Source organism: Perca flavescens, chromosome 12, assembly GCF_004354835.1.
Source record: "Perca flavescens isolate YP-PL-M2 chromosome 12, PFLA_1.0, whole genome shotgun sequence".
Taxonomy (NCBI): domain Eukaryota; kingdom Metazoa; phylum Chordata; class Actinopteri; order Perciformes; family Percidae; genus Perca; species Perca flavescens.
Window position 1 is genome coordinate 12,627,472 of NC_041342.1, and position 17,373 is coordinate 12,644,844.

At 45.4% G+C, this 17,373-nt stretch overlaps 1 pseudogene; it reads right to left on the minus strand.

The window, feature by feature from the left end:
• Window positions 1–1,661: 1,661 nt before the first annotated feature.
• Window positions 1,662–8,983, minus strand: LOC114565932 (trace amine-associated receptor 13c-like; annotated as a pseudogene).
• Between the last annotated feature and the right edge of the window lie 8,390 nt (window positions 8,984–17,373).

The window sequence follows — 17,373 nt, forward strand, 5'->3', positions numbered from 1 at the left end:
CCCAAAGGCCAGCGCTGCGGTAGTAGAGAAATACCATGGAATAACGTATTGGTCGCAGAGACCCGAAGGCCAGAGCCGCGGTATTGGAGAAATACCATAGAACAACATGCGGGTCACAGAGACCCGTTGGACAGGGCTGCGGTAGCAGAGAAATACCACTGAACACTGGCCAGGGTCCCAGATACCCGAAGGCCAGGGCCGCGGTAGTGGAGAAATACCATGGAATAACGTATGGGTCTTTTTGACCTGAAGGCCAGGGCCGCTGTATTGGAGAAATACCATCCAATAACGTATGGGTCACAGAGACCAGAAGGCCAGAGCTGCAGTAGCAGAGAAATACCAAGGAATAATGTACGGGTCCTTCAGACCCTAAGGCCATGGCCGCGGTAGCAGAGAAATACCATGGAATAACGCACGGGACACAGAGACCCGAAGGCCAGAGCTGCGGCAGTAGAGAAATACCATGGAATACCGTATGGGTCACATAGACCCGAGGGCCAGGGCCGCGGTATTGGAGAAATACCATGGAATACTGTATGGGTCACAGAGACCCGAAGGCCAGGGCCGCGGTAGCAGAGAACTACCATGGAATAATGCACGGGTCACAGAGACCCAAAGGCCAGGGCTGCGGAAGTAGAGAAATACCATTGATAAACGTATGGGTCACAGATACCCGAAAGCCAGGGCCGTGGTAGTAGAGAAATACCATCGAATAGATGGACACCGTCCAATTTCCAAAACAGTTCCTATACAACACAGGGAGCCCTTCAGCCTGAGGTCCTACGAGTACTGATAAAAGAACAGCCCGGTGGTCAAAGTTCAAAGAGAGCCGTTTTCCATGCTCCTCTGCCAATAATCAGTCAGCATATAAACCTATGATGTGGAGCCTGCTGGCGCACAAAAGCCAGTCTGAAGGTTGCAGAAAATGACCAGCTCCACGACCAAGAGACGGAAGTGGGCCAGAAATAAAACCAGCTTTCCAGTACTCAGTAAACATTAATGAGAAGGTTAAAATCCTGCTTCTGTGTGTTCACTTAAATGATGAAAAGTATCATTAGTTCCACCATGAACCAAAATACGTGGCCAAACAACCCGCGGCACAGGAGGATAAAGCTGCAGCAACCTTAGACGTCGGGCATAATCTTTGGTCTTCAATTCCTCGGAAAGCCAGCAAACCTAAATTCAGCAATCTCTTTGATGGCATTCCTGAACAATGACTTGATCTTTCTGGGTCAAGGGAAATCTTCAGGAGGTGTGAAGCAGCGTTGGTTGCAGCAGGGCTAACCCAGTCCCTCAGTAATTACTTAAAATAACTTAAAATCCAGGTGATCAATGACTAAAATCTCTAATCCGGGTAAAACATTCGGATAAAAACAACCAAGATCTAAATTCTGTAACGTAAAAATGTAGCTTAAAACTGGGCAAAAGGTTTATTTGAGACAGTGTTTCTTAGAGCGTTTTTCTGCCCTGCAATTAAAGACACATCGGCACGTAACACACTTGGCTAACACTAATCATGGTTTATATCAATTTCAAAGACTAAGACTGTAGTGCTTCAAGCTGTTGTGTATTGCATACCTCTTTCCCTGCAGCCCTTTTTGAGGGCATATAAAGCCAAAAAAGGGAATAGCCAAAGACAAGGGTGACATGGATCAGAGAGATCAGCAGGGCAGGTTGACCTGGGGGCTGGATAAGGGCGATGCAGTAGACCTCAGGTTTAACCAACGACTGAGCGTAATCAACAATGGGTGACTGTGGCACTGGGCAGCTGAGAGGTCAACGTGCTGGGCAGCCTTGGTAGCCATGGGAATCAGGCCTTCTTCTGGGGACTCCAACACAGGGATACCATCTGAAAAAGCCAAGGCGATACCCAATGAAAGATGGACGACAGCAGGGTGGCACCTCAACTGGTTCATTGAAGGCTCATTGGGATCAGGATATACTCGATCAAAGAAGGGAAGGGCTAACCGGGTCAAGGCAGACAGGCCGGAGGCTAATGATTCAGAGGCAAGCAGACTGAGGGGTGGGCTGGAATACAGACTGGATTCTTGAAGGCCCGAGGCTAGCAGACTGAGATGCAGAGGAGGCTGAAGTGATGGGTTCAGGAGACACAGGAGTTGGAGCTGAGCTTGCATAAAACTTCCACCTGAAGAATGCTACTTCATCGACAAATTTACCATCAGACCTACACTCTGGACAATCCGTCCCCTTTGGAGCCACTTCCACCACATCCACACTATGACATCTTTAAAAAGACGATTCATATTAATAATTCAGAAATAAATAAGTCTCTGCAAACCTTTTCTTAGAACACCATCAGCAGGAATATCGGCAATTCTAATGCCTTATTTACTTCAGTTGAAAAGTGAACTGACCAACCAGGTCTCATGGCAGTTCGTTATATAGTTACGTTATGTAATCTATTAAGTCGTGGACAGGACACGTAAGTGGCGTTTTTTTCGTGTGGCGATTACGAAATTGAAAGCAATGCATTTTAATGGGAAGCATATTTCGTGATCCCAGAACGCTGATGGTAGCGAGTAGTATTGATAAGGCGAAAGGCCGCGCAAGGAGGTTGGTTGGGGTGGTGGATGGGTCAGAAAACACAGGACTTTCACCCGGGAGACCGGGGATTGCATCCCGCGTGTTGCAGTTCCTTTGTCGCCGTGTCCCGCGTGTGACGGTTCCTTTCCCCGTTCTTCTTTTTCCTAACCATAACCATCCCGCTATTGTGGCGTTTTATTTCCCTGTTGTGGCGTTTCATTTCCCCGTTGTTGTGTGCCCCTGCGCCCGTTGTTGCGTCCCGCGAGTAGGCGGCCCTGTCCCGTTGTTGTGGCCGGCGTGTGGCGCCTCATTTCCCCGTTGTTGCGTCCCGCGAGTAGGCGGCCCCGTCCCGTTGTTGTGGCCGGCGTGTGGCACCTCATTTCCCCTGTTGTTGCGTCCCCCAGAGCAGGTTCGAAAAGCGTGACCTGTACACGTTCAAAAGTCGTTGCATGTACACGAAAAAAACGTCAAAATCGTAACCTGTACACAAATTGATAAATCAAAATAACGTAACTATATAACAAACTGGCGTGAGACCGGGTTGGAACTGACATAGTTACCCCTTGACCAGTTAATTCACGGAATTGGTTTGTGCAAGTATCTGTTCTTGTCATACACACATACATACAAACACCACACACACATATTAAGTTATTATGTGGTAATGTGCCAGTAAAAGTTGTACCAGGCTAGCGCTCACTAACGTCAACGTTAGGTAGCTACTAGCTAGAAGGGTTTGTCGTGACTTTGCCTGGAACACTACCAAGTCATTAGTCGTGATTTGAAGTTGTAACTCACAGGCAAAAAATTGTGTCTGAAACGCAGCATAAAATGCGAAGAAGGGAAGCTATGAGAAGGAAACGTGGATGCAATTTAACGACCTGAGATGTACCCATAGTGTGCTCATTAGTGAAAACAGGTTAGCATCATTAGCACTTTCAGCAGCGAGTGTGTGGACTCTGACAAGAGGAGGGAGGAATCTTTAAACTACTCTGAAGTAGATCAATCTTTTTTAAAGCCTGTCTGCTATTACGTATGTTTGAGTCTGGACTCAAGTCAACTTTTTCTATTGTCTCAGACTTTGTTCTCATTGATAATTGCACTCGGACTTGTCTCGAACTTAACCATTGGTCTCGCCAAATTTTGTAGTTGGTCTTGAATGAGTCCAGCACTTCAAGTTTTTTTCTGAAGTAACTTTCTCCTTCAAAACAAAACCATCGTGCTTGTTCAGAAAAGGTATTAGTCTAATTCCAAATCCATCTAGAATGGACACTGACATTGGTCAACTACACTCCTGGACCCTATTGTATTTTCATGTATTATTTCTTCTTCCTAAGAAATCCATGTTCCCATGCACAAAAAATCAAACCAAAATTTGCACATAAATCCAGTCCTATGCTAAACTTAATCAGTGCGATTTGTGTGCTGAGTGTCCTGATGGTGGCGCTACAACAGGCATCTAAAATTCTAAATTTAAAAATTCATAACAAATCAGCTGTACATGCTACAACGTCGCAACTAATGCCAAACTGTAGCCCCAATAGAGCAGAAACTATGCTCTGCAATTTTGATGTCCATCACTCTCATCTTAAACCTATCTCCTCCCACATGTTCGTTTCAATTGACACCAAATTTAGGCAACTCCATCTCCAAACTGTCCTCCACAAATGTAACTTTAGCCCATAGTGCATTAAAACATTTTACTGCATACAGTAGTATAAACTAAATATTAGAGATTAATGGAAAAAAATCACAACATTCGAAGATCATTGTACATTTGGTTTGCTAAATTTCATAATTTTATCTAAATTTTACCTTTTTTTAATTGTGTCCTCATCTACATATTGCAGTCAATGCAAAATAGAGCATCTTGAAACATCAGTTTGGCATTTATTGATCTTTTCGAAAATAAAGTACACAAATTCTATATGAAATATGAAATAAAAAATGTACAGCAGCTTTAAATTCTGTATTTTCACGCAAGCCTGCTGCTTGTCTACTAGGCGTTGCGATGCCACTTGTGACATCACCCAGATAATAGCTCCCTGAGATCAGAACCTGCCTACGGCCTCAATGGTTCTGAGTTTGAGCACCTGTTGCAAGATGATCATACATGTATCTAAGGCATTGTGCTGTGGACAACTGCCCTGCATATTTTAAATGTGTGTCTGCATTAACACACCTGATTCTGATTAACAATCAGTCCAGTTCCAGTTAAGGGAAGTCATGTTATTGAGTCAACCCAGGCTGACTCTATAAAATATAGCCAAATATCTAGAGGAGTCATCACCTGGGGCCTCATGTATAAACATTGCGTACGCACGAAAAGCTTGCGTACGCTGGTTTTCACGGACACTTTGTGATGTATGAAAAATTAACTTGATGTGAGAATGTGCGGGCCGTCACGCAAACTGTTGAGCAGTTGTGAGAATGTGCGGGCTGTCCGCAAAGTCTTTTCTGGCTCTGTAACACGGCAAATTCTAACTGAAAAGTGCAGAAAATCACTGAACATTACAAAATAAAGTCTGTGACGTTGTCTATGAAAAAACATAATTATATCCGCTGATACTCCATAAAAGTTTGATCGTATTATGTGGAAAATGTTTCACATCTTTCCCACTATCAACTGTTTAATTCGCAGGCTACTTAATCTCTGTTAAACATGAGGACGGGAAATGAATGATAAATCCACTTAAAAAATACTTTCAGTCATTCTCTGTATTTCCCATAGATGAAATAAATTACTGGCAACAAAAAGATCGGCACGGAAAATGCAATAGTGTCTGTGAGTCTTTAGTTGTTGAGGCTCAGACATCCATGGCACACAGGAGGCGGGACGCACGGAGCCATCTCCCAAGGAACAAACGCTGTGTCGGGGGGGCTAACTCATGTGATGCGTAGTTGATCCCGTGGATGATTTTTAGGCTATTAAGTGAACAAGGTATACCCGGTCCACCAAACACTGGGCCATCTTGAGTGTCTTGATTCTGCACATATTTCTGTTACTGTTGTCCTATTTACTATTTCATTATTTCATCCATGAGTGGCGCAGTGGATCTGTGCGGTACACCTCTTCCTGCTTAAAAAACCTTTTCTGTTAGTACGAGTCCATAGCTTCATTTGGCTTACCATAGTTTGACCTATTTTACTTAACTATCTTATAAGTGTTTGCTGTTTTCTTCACCTCTTTCAGCTTGATTTGTGCAAGTGAGCGACAAAAACAGGCCAGCCTGTTCAATATTGATGTTACTCTTTGATCTTGATCTTTAGTTGTCATAGTGGACGTTGGAGCGTCAGTTTGATCCATTCACACTTCTTAAAGATTATGCCATCATTATGTCTGATGCTACTATTGTGCTCTCATCCTTGTGGTGTATGTTACGCGTACCCACATTCATCTTATCACAATTTTGCTAAAGAGACTACATTTTTGGTCCTTTGATGAAGTGCAAACAAACATTGTTTCCATGGTAGCTGTATTTTCAGTGAATAACCCCATTGGAGTCTCTTGCTCTTTCACTTACTTTTGGGTGTACTATATTTCTCAGCTCTGGGATGAGTGCGGTTGGCCACATTTGATATACCTTACATACCCGAGGACATTTCCAATAAATCCCTTAATGATAATTAGGGGCCGAGTAGCAAAGCTTTTTTTTTATTTTGGCCACAGACACAAAGTCACTGAACACTTTGTACCGTGGATTCTTCAAGACAAGTGATAAGTTTCAAAAATGGGAACCTTTGTATTTTTTAGGGACACCTGTGTCTTTAGGGACACCTGTGACACCTGTCTATAGCCTCATTTGATCCTACAGTGTTGTTACACTGTACTTGCTTTTTGATCATTACAAAAAATAATGCAAAGTTATTATCTTAAAATAAGACTAGTGGTGGTCTTGGACTTGACAAAGGTTGACCTGACTACATAACTTTTCACCTTGTCATCTCAACTGCTTTACTTCATTACTATCCTGCAAAATACAAGTCAACAGCTCCATCTTCTGGCATGTCAGCAGAGCATTTCATGAATGACTGTGGCAGTTTAAGTGTTCAGATAATGTAGTTCTACACTGAACAATAATTGTTGCATGGCACAGGCTGCTATACTAAGGGTGTTTTTGCAGGCATCTGTCATCCAAGTGGACCGAAAGTGGACCACCAAAAAACGGACTCAGGCTTTAACAACTGCCTCATTTAGTTTGGTTGAATCACAGTAGGGTTGGTTTTCCCCCTTGGTGTGGTTCTTTTGGGCAGGTTTGAATGCAGCAATCCCACTCAGATGCCCAGGAGTATGAAGGCTAATAAAACACCTAGTTTAGTTTTTGTTCTGGAGTTTTCAACATGTCATTATTGTCTCTTGTCATTTCACATCAGTGTGAAAAATCGATAAAAAGACACAATATTACATTGTGAATATGTCTGTTTATTATCATATGAAACTTTACAACAAATGCTATGCTATGTAAAATTAAATAAATTACGATAATTCTGATCTCTTTGTAATAAAACTGATTTAAAATTGCTAAATTACACTTTACATAATTTTTGAAACTTTAACTTTATCTGTCCTATGATTACATGTTTCTCTGGAAATGTGACTGCAATGATCAGATTAACTGTAGTTAATCCTGTCTTTTTAAATAATCTATTTTTTAATAGGACTTCATAGTGCTTTATGTTAATATACAGAAAACATAATTCTGTCATAAAGACAAGACATTTTATACTGGGATCAAATATAAATGACACTAAACTGAAATGATTAAAACAACTTTTGTTCCTAAGCTGAAAGGGAAGATGATGTTTATGTACCGACAGTTTTAACTGAAACACAACAGTGAATTTTTATACTATTCTATATTGGAAACATACATACACATGAAAGGTTCCCTAGGAAAAAAAGACATAAGTGTCAAAAGCTTGCATATACCTAGAAACAGTATATGCTGCTTATGACTCTTTCTTTAAATGCAGCAGCATCAGAGAGAAACAGTACACAACAAGATAAAGTTGAAGCACATGACTTTCAATTGTTGTTCAGACACAATTCAGACTTAAAGACAGAAAGAATATGTTCACCTTCTGTATTTTACATTTCACTCACTTAACAGCAGGAACATGTTCATTAATTTATCCTTAGAACAAGTCTGATCTCAGTCCCTCCACAGTCTCTCTACAGCATGTTGGTCTCACAGGAGCCAGGCTGCAGTATCTGAAGAGTTACAATGAGTTTAACTGATTTTCTAAACCAGGGGTAAAACAAGGCATAGATCACAGGGTTTAGACAAGAGTTACAATAGAACACAAAGAAAAATAGGTTGCAGATGAAGCATTGACCAAGCTGTCACCTGCAAGAGAGACAGAGTAATATGGGCAGAAACATAGTAGGAACACAACTACAAGAACACCAAGAGTCCTGGCTGCTTTCAGCTCTGATTTCTTTGCCTTTGGAGTCACTGAATTATGGAGTGTGACAGCTGTAATGTGAGAGCGCATGGCACGAGCCTGAGACACAGCCACGGCAAATATTCTCAGATACAGAGCTATGATGACAGTAAAAGGAACAACAAAGCTCAAAACAAGATCAACAGCTGCTGCGACATAGTCAATGGCCAACACACATTCTCCGTAGCAGGAATTATACCTCCCAGGTTGAGTCAAGTCATCCTTTACAAAGAGAAAGCAGTAGGAAACAGAATAGAGCCAACATAAATAAACACAGAGTTTAACTCTATTCACAGTGATTCTGGTGGTGTAGTGCAGAGGGTCACAAATAGCAACGTAACGGTCAACTGATATGAGCACTATGTCACCTATTGAGGATACGGAAATGATGCTTGAAACATAATTATACAGAGTACACACAAAGTCACCAAGAAACCAGCAGGATGTTTTTCTGAGTATTTCTCCCGGCATCACCACGAGGCCCACTAGAAAGTCTGAGACAGCCAGAGAGAGGAGGAGGATGTTGGTGGGTGTGTGGAGCTGCCTGGAGGGAAAGAGAAAAGTATTATTAAACCAAGTCCTCATATCTTAATGACAAACAAACATTTTATGTTAGTTCTTTCATAGAAACAGGCCTTATTCCGAGCAGACACAGAACAGGTGTTACATTACTAATAACATCATCAATAGCTCCCTCAAGCATCCCACTAAGCCATGACATTGAGACATCAAGTCAGCATACACAATACCAGGACACTAAAACTGACACACAGTGTTCGTATATCTAAAATTTCCATTGTTGAGACAATAATCTTAACCTGAAGTGGGAGACTGAGATGATGACGAGCAGGTTGAGAGCTACAGTGAGCAGAGAGATGGAGGAAAGCAAAATGTGAATGAGCATCACTTCAAACCAAGGAGATGTCAGCTTCCTGCAGGAGGTGTTGAAGAGTTGTGGAAAGCAGAGCTCTGCTCCGTCCTGTGTCTCCGTCATCAGTGGGAGGATGAGAGAGACCTCAGCTCTCTGCTTCAAACTCTGTCATACAAATAATTTCTCTCTTTCTACTGCTGTCCCCACCCTTCATTTTCTCCCTCTCAGTCTCTGTTGGACACTGATGTCCTTCCTTTTTTCCTCTACACATCACGTCACCTCCTACACTTTCTCTGTTAGTCCACAAGCATTTCAATAATAATTTTTCTTCTCAATCCTCTGGTGTTCTGCCTTTCTGTCAATCTTCTGTCACCCCCAGATTCCAGACTTCCAGATCTCGATCCAGCTGAAAACATGCAAAAGCATGGTCTGGAGCAGGTATAAGCACTTTAATCCTTAGATAATTGGGAGGCAGGTCAGGGATTCAGTTTGTTTCAAGCTTACCGAACGCTTAAGTCTTCAACAGCTTCCTAGTAAAAGCCCCCATGCATTTTCTTTTATGGCGTCAGGTTTATGTCATATCTCCCGATAAAACATCACTCATGAAAAAATTATATAATTTCAACAATCGAGAGTTGTACAGGCAGCTGCGAGCGTGAAACAAAACAAAGGGAGAGGGAAAGAATGGCGCCTTTGCTTGTAAAACCAAGCATCACGCACACAGAGCAGCCACCATGTGCCCGTGACTGTCTGATTTGTGTGATCTTGAGGGCAGACACGCTCTCGCAGGTAAACTCTCCTATCAAAGTTGATTTCTGCTCGCTCGAATGAAACTGACTTTTGACATTGTGGAGGGGGATACCAAGGGAGAAACGGTAATAAATACCTGGTATACATACAAATTACAGTAGTTTACTATTCATAGCTATATGTAGGTATGGTTTATGAGAACATCCGGTCTGGTTTGATCTTGTTAGGCCATCTCAGTGACTCGACGGCTTCCTCAGCAGTTTATTCTGCTCAGTCAGGCCCTCTGTTCCTGCCACTACCCCCAGGCCCATGCACTTCTAAGGAACTTTCCAAAGTTGCCTCCAGATGCCCTGACACTTTCCCATCGGTCTCCCATCCACCTGTGCACTACTTCCTGAAGCTCCCCACTGCCATCTGTGAGCGGGTGCCAGAGTTTGGCCAACAAGCTGAAAGTTCTGCTCCAGAACCTGGCTCTCTTTAGCCTGTCCCCTCTTAATCTTCCAAACTCTGCTCCCAGACCTCCAGTGCCTTCATGGGCCCTCTAGCACCTCTCTGGAGTCAAGCAGGTTGACCGCTAGCCCCCTGCTTGATTTCCTGCCGACTTATAACTATTCAGATTCTCTGCCTGCGAGCATAGCCTAACAGTCAGCAAGCCTTGGGCCTTCCCATCTCCCATCTATCCTCTCTATTGCAGTCTGATTGAATTTGGCTGGCGCTGTCTTGTTGTTAAGCACTAAAAATATGCCCAGAAATACTGCCACGGACATAAGCATGGAGAGCACAATTGCTTTGTATTTGCCAAAAACTTTCTCCAGCCAACTGGTGATGGGATTTTCAGCCACACCCGAGTTTTCTGCTAGTTCATTGGCTAGAGAGGTCAACCCCTCCAAGGCTCTAGTGATGTTACCATCTGTGGCAGTATTATTGGGAATAAATGTACAACAAGCATCTCCAAACATGTGGCACACACCCCCTTTTTCTGCTAACAACATGTCTAGTGCCATACGGTTCTGAAATGCCATGAGTGAGGAGGCGGCTAATTGTTTGGACACACCCCTCAGGCCATCCCTAGTCCGGTTCAAAAACCTCTGCTGGTTGTAGTATGTATAATTTATCCAGTCCACATTCATGTTTGTAGTTATCCAGGGCAGTATAGACTCAAAACCCTTTGCTATCTGATTCTGAGCTTTGAACTCCTCTGGTACACCCCTTGGTATTCCAATTGCATCTATATACACCCTACTATCTATAGACCCGAACGGGGTGCTTGGGTCTCCCCATGTACCAAAACCCAAGTCAGTGTCTCTTTTAACTCACTTCAAGGAATGTTTGTTATAGGTAGACTGTACTGTCTCCTCTAGCTTCCCTGCGCTAATAGGGAAGCATGGTAATCGGCAATAATAGGGCCACTAAGGCGCAGGTGCCCCCCCCATTTAGCAGATAAGGATGGTCTAAGGCGGGGATGTGTCCCACACATCCACCAGACATCAGCGAGTCCCTTACTATGATTGTTAAACATTGGCTGTGTGACATTGGGAACGAACGAAGATGACATACAAAACTTCTTAGGTAGGTGTCCCACATTCATGGTGGAGCTGTTGGGTTGTGTGATGCAAGTATAGTTACCAGGGTAGGCGACCACTCCTAGAGGCGGTTGTATTGCACGCACTCTGGGATACAGGAGAGACAGGGTCCTGCAGACATCACTTTCCATGGTCACGTCACTGTAAAGACTTACAATTATAACCAATAGGGTCGTCCACCGGTGAGAGTGGAAATGGTACTGTCCCCAAATGAGGTCTTGCTTTAGCACAGATAACACAGTCAGACATTTTATGTGTTCTAACAGTATATTTCATCATTTTGAGCCACGTGTTACCTGAGGGTGTGAAACCAGTTTCCATCTCCAACCTTTCCTCAATGGTAAAGTCCTCTAGGTTCAAATATTTTACTAATGGCCCTTTAAAATCTTTCAGGACACCCATACCTGTGTTCATTGCGTCAACCTGGACAGTAATGGATGTGGACAGTGTTCTATTACTCCATGGGTCTGTGACTCGAATGATGAACTAACGGATCTTTCCCTTCAGCATACAATCCCATAACATAAGTCCCTGCATCCTCTGGTTTTGGATCCTTCAACGTCACATATATAGGATTACATTTCTGTTCCTGGCATCGTCCTTCCTGCTTTCTACCTACACTCAGTCTGGATTTCAGGTCCCTTATGTGTTATCGTAAGGTGCATTGTATCATATGGTTTACATCCCACATTTCCCCAATCTGAGCCTGTGTTAGCTATGGCACACCACACCACTTGTCTGAGTTGGTCGTGACGCATATGTATATGACTTCCTCTCTTCTGTCTTTGGTGTTGCATGGCACTATGTCGCATAGGTCTAATAGGGGTGTGCTTGTGTGTCCCCTAATAAATGACAATGGGATCAGTCCCTTTGTTCTAGTCACCTCAACCTCCCTTCTTCCTCTGTCATATTTGGTATCTATGAACCAAAATAACAACATAATGAGTATGCCTGTAGACATTAGCATACCTACCCAGACCTTCCACATGCATCCATAGTAGTATTTTGGTCTGGGTTCACTCCCTTGGCCTGATTGCCCAAGTTTGAACGGGAGTGGCATTGTTGATCAAATCAGCTCTAACTTTCCTCAAATCATGGGAAGGTGTAGGTGCTGGGGCACAATGTGTCAGGTGGTGCCAAGCAGCTCCTGCCTTGCCTTTTACTTGGACAGAGTGTCAGGTAACCTCCCTCACTACGTACGGTCCAAGCCACCTGGGCTTGGTCCACTTTCTCTTGTGGACTTTCACTCGCACCCAGTCACATACCTTGACACTGCTCCGGGGCTCCTCTTCTCCCGGGGTCTGTGCTCTGCCGACCTGTTCAGATAAAACTAAAGTAAGACTTTCTAGTCTTACTAATCAATGGCCGTCAAAGGCTGCAGACGTATGCCATACTCGATGATGGCTCAGAAAGAACAATCATTTTGACAGGCAGCGTCTCAGCTACAACTTAAAGGACCAAAAGAGATCCTCAATCTCAGAACCGTGCGGCATGAGGTAATCCCCATGAGTGGTGAGACCATCTCCTGTCATATCTCCCCTGTGAATCAAAAGAAGATTAGGTTCCCTATAGCCAATGCCTTTACTTCCCCAATCCTCAACTTGGCTGGCATTCTTGTCGTGCCTCTGACCTGCAGAGGGAATATTCCCACTTGCGAGGCTTACCCTTACCGGACTTTGTCCACGCTCGGCCATTAATCCTGATAGGCTCAGATCATTCCCATTTGTTGGTGCCCAAAGAGCCTGTCCACATTGGACCTTATGGGGGACCCATCGCCGTTCATACTGCCCTGGGATGGGCTGTCCAAGGCCCATCCAATGCCTTACCTCGATCTCCTCCTTCGGATGCCCAAGCCTTGTTCACTCTTTGTGATCGTGTATCCTGCCCAGCTACTGCGGAGTTGATGGAGAATGTGGAGAGACTGTGGAGACTGGATTCCTTCCCACATCATAAGGAGAAGGAAGTAACCCGATCTAAACAAGATCATTATTGCCTGGAACTGCTTGAGACTAAGACTGCCATCAAAGAAGCAGGGGAGGTCTTGCGGTGTGCTACCCCACTGCTCAGAGCACCCAACAGTCCCAAGTTATTCTCCTCGGTCCATACGATGTTGCCATGGCTCCGTGGAACCGAGCGCAGACTGAAGAAGGACCAAGAGTTGATTGAGATCTACAACCAGGAGATCCAGAAGCTGGTCGATATGGAGTACGTGAAGGAGGTGGAGCCCAAAGATGACCAGCCGGAGTCAGAAACCTGGCTAGTTCCGCATCATGTTATCAAACAAGCCAGTGGGAAACATTGACTGGTGTTCAACTGCTCTTTTCAACTGCATGGTCTTAATTTGAATCGTAGTCTACTCCCTTGTTCAACTCTCGGTCCCTCTCTTCTTGGTGTGCTCCTCCGTTTCCGTGAGCACAGTGTGGCCATCAATGGTGACATAAAATCTATGTTCCACCAAGTTCACCTACTCCCTGCTTGTAGTCCTTGTTGTGCCATTTACGCCCTGCAGCGTCATGCGAAGGAGCACCCAAAGAGTGACCATGAAGTGTTGAACTCAGTGCTCAGCTTTTTCTATGTTGACAATTGCCTGCAAAGCTTCAACACATCAGCCAAAGCCAAAGCCCTGCTGGACAAACTTCGTGCCACACTGTCCCAAGGGGGATTTGAAATCCGTCAGTGGGCGAGTAATGACTCCAGTGTGGGGGAACACCTCCCACCTGAGGCAAGATCTGTGAGCACTGACTTGTGGCTCTCTCAAGCGGGTGTTGATCCTCAAGAATCCACCTTAGGCTTGCGTTGGAGCTGCCTTCCCGATAGCCTCGGATACAAACACCGGGTGTCGCCCATTAGGATTCCCACACTCCGTCTCATCTATCACACTCTTGCCAGTCAATATGACCCATTACGGTACATCTTACCTTATACCACCTGGGCCAAAGTGCTGGTACAGGACTTATGGAAAACCAAACAAGGCTGGGATGACCCCATCACTCCGTCCGAACTGGCTGATCAGTGGCTGAAATGGGAACATGAACTGTCTGACCTCCCCAGCATCAGACTGCCCCGCTGTTATGTGCCCCCTTGTGCGGACCAGTCGGGGGTGTACCGAGAGCTTCATGTCTTCTGTGATGCTGTGGAACAGGCCTACGGCACTGTGGCTTATTTGCGAGTCCATGACAAACAAAAGCACATTCATATGGCCTTCATCATGGCTCGTTCCAGGGTGTCACCAAAGAGACAGTTGTCAATACCCCGACTTGAACTGAGTGCTGCCTTATTAGGGGCGCAATTAGCCACCACCTTGAGGTCTGAACTTACCTTGTCAGTGGCACAAACCATCCTTTGGAGTGACTCCACTACAGTGCTGACCTGATTGAAATTTGAGTCGTGCCACTACAAGGTCTTTGTCGGCACCCGGATCGCAGAAATCCAGGAACTCACGGACATTGATGACTGAAAATTGCTGGCCTGTTTCCCCTGATGTTGCCCGCCCATCACCACTCGCAGACTGCACTGAATTGAAGAAAGCTGCTCTGTGTCTGAATGTTTCTGCTGCTACCATTACATTGCCAGATGTATCCCAGCATCAAAACTGGAGCGACATCGCCGCCACTGAGCAGGCACAAACTCAGTCCGACAAAGTCTCCACAGGGGCAGCAACCGAAACCTTAATCCTACAGCAAGCCCAGGCGTCATGTTTCCCTGAAGAACTTGACGCTCTTCAGAAAGGGAAACTACTACATAGGCAAAGTCGTCTCCTCTCATTATCTCCTGAACTGGATCCAGATGTGGGGCTGATGAGAGTAGGAGGAAGACAACGTCGATCCCAGGACCTGGAACCCAACATCATTCACCCAATCATTCTAGACCCAAAGCATCCTACTACGCAGCTCATCATTAAGGACTATGATGAGTCCCTGCTTATCCGGACCCGGAGAGGGTTTTTTGAGAATTGAGACGCAAGTATTGGATTGTAGGAGGAAGACCAGCCATCCGTAAACATCAGCACAGCTGCAGGGAGTGTCAGAGATGGAAATCCTCTCCTAAAATGCCGAAGATGGCGAATCTGCCCCCGGCGAGGCTGCGTCTTTTTAAACCACCATTTTGGTCCACCAGTGTAGATTGCTTTGGACCCTTTGTCATCCATCAAGGCCGTAGAACCGAAAAGCGATGGGGAATCATCTTTAAGTGTTTAACCACTCGCTGCTTACATCTTGACTTGCTCGGAAGTTTGGATGTCGATGCCTTTCTCCTGGCCCTCCGTCGCTTCATATCCCATAAGCCCTTGGAGATCTGGGCAGACAGAGGAACAAACTTCTGTGCTGGGGACAGAGAGCTGAGTAAATGCTTCCAGGCGATGGAACCCGAGCTCCAGGAACGCTTGGCCAATCAGCAGATTTCATTCAACTTCAATCCACCAGGGGCTCCACACTTCGGTGGGGTCTGGGAGCGTGAAATCAGATCAGTTAAGAATGCCCTGCGATTGATTCTTGGGAAGCAGACCACCTCCAAAGTTGTCCTTCAAACTGTCCTGATTGAGGTAGAAGGCATCATGAATTCAAGGTTGAATTCAAAATTTAGGTTATCTTTCCTCCGCCTGACTTCCTGTTTCTTGTTGCAGACGACAACGGCAGACGCTTAACGCTTAACGTCTTGCGATTTAAAGTCCTCCACAACGAAATACAGTCACTAATTACACCGTTTAGCTGTATTTTAACCGGACTTGTCTGGCCGCAGTTTCTCCGTTGTTTGCAAAACTTTCCTCCGCTCCGTTAGCTAACGTCTAGGTATTTGTTGTGCTAATGGCTAGTTAGCCTGCCTGCTAGCGGGAGTTAAAGCTAACCACTCAGGATTTTGCCTCCTGGGAAATCTATTCTATATTTTGGTAGCAGTAACGGGCTATCCACAGCTTGCTAACACAAGCAGGAGCACTTGCATTGTATTTCGACTTGTGAAGGTTTTTAGGTTTTAGGAGAAGGCCTCCATCAACGTTGCTACTAGCTAAACTAGCAAGCTACATGATGCCCCCCCTCAGCTGTTCACCTGGCTGTGACTCGTGCCTCCTGTTCAGCCAGAAGATAGTGGAACTTGAAGCCAGAATATTGTCTCTCCACCAGATCAAGGCAAGTGAAGAGTTCCTCGACTCCATTATCATTGGAAGTTCCCCCCACACACACACTGACGGATGTTTTGATTCCCCGTGCCCTGCAATACTCTCACCCCACTAATACAACCTCTGTCCCTGTTGTCTCTCCTCGGCTTCTGCCGAGGACCCAGCCAGCTCTGCTGACCAGCTCCACTCCACACCAGCCTGAGCCATGGCGTGTAAGCAAGCACCAGAGCAGGCGGTCAGGACAACGCTCAACCCCAGCCCAACCCCTACAACTAGAAAACCGCTACAGCATTCTGACAAACGACGAGGAGTTCCCTTCTCTGCCACACCCCCACGCAGCTCATCCTGGTCCATCCACACAGTCGACGCGCCCATTGAGGGCGGACTCTCCCCCCTCGGACTCATCAACCTCCACGCTGGTCATCGGAAGCTCCATGGTAAGGGACCTCCACATTCCCCCTTTACCTAGCGGTCCCTCCAAGGTCTACTGCTTCCCCGGTGCCAAGGTCCGTGACATCCAGCACAAACTTCCCGGCATCCTCGCCCGCCACGCCAAGGTCGACAACATCATCGTGCATGTGGGCACAAACGACATCAGAGAGAGACGGTCGATAGCACTCCAGGAAGACTTCACCACTCTCATCACCATCCTGATGGGCACATGTAAGCGGATTGTCATCTCTGGGCCTCTACCTACCTACAGGAAGGGTGCGGAGAGATGGTCCAGACTGTTCTGGCTCCACACCTGGCTGGAACCACTCTGCACTTCCCTGGGCATTCCCTATGTCGACAACTTCAACTTGTTCTGGGAGATGCCCAACCTGCTGAAGCGTGATGGTCTCCACCCAAACCGACACGGAGCCAGGATGCTATCTGACAACATAACGACCACACTGAAGGCAAGTATTGACATTATGTTGAAAATATCACAGATTCATGTCCCCCAGGTATTGATCCTGATAGCACTATACAAGTGGATAAATCTGAAAATGTTTTCTGTAGGATAACATGTAGTACTAGTATTATTCCAGTAACGTGTAGTACTAGTACTATTCCAGTAACATGTA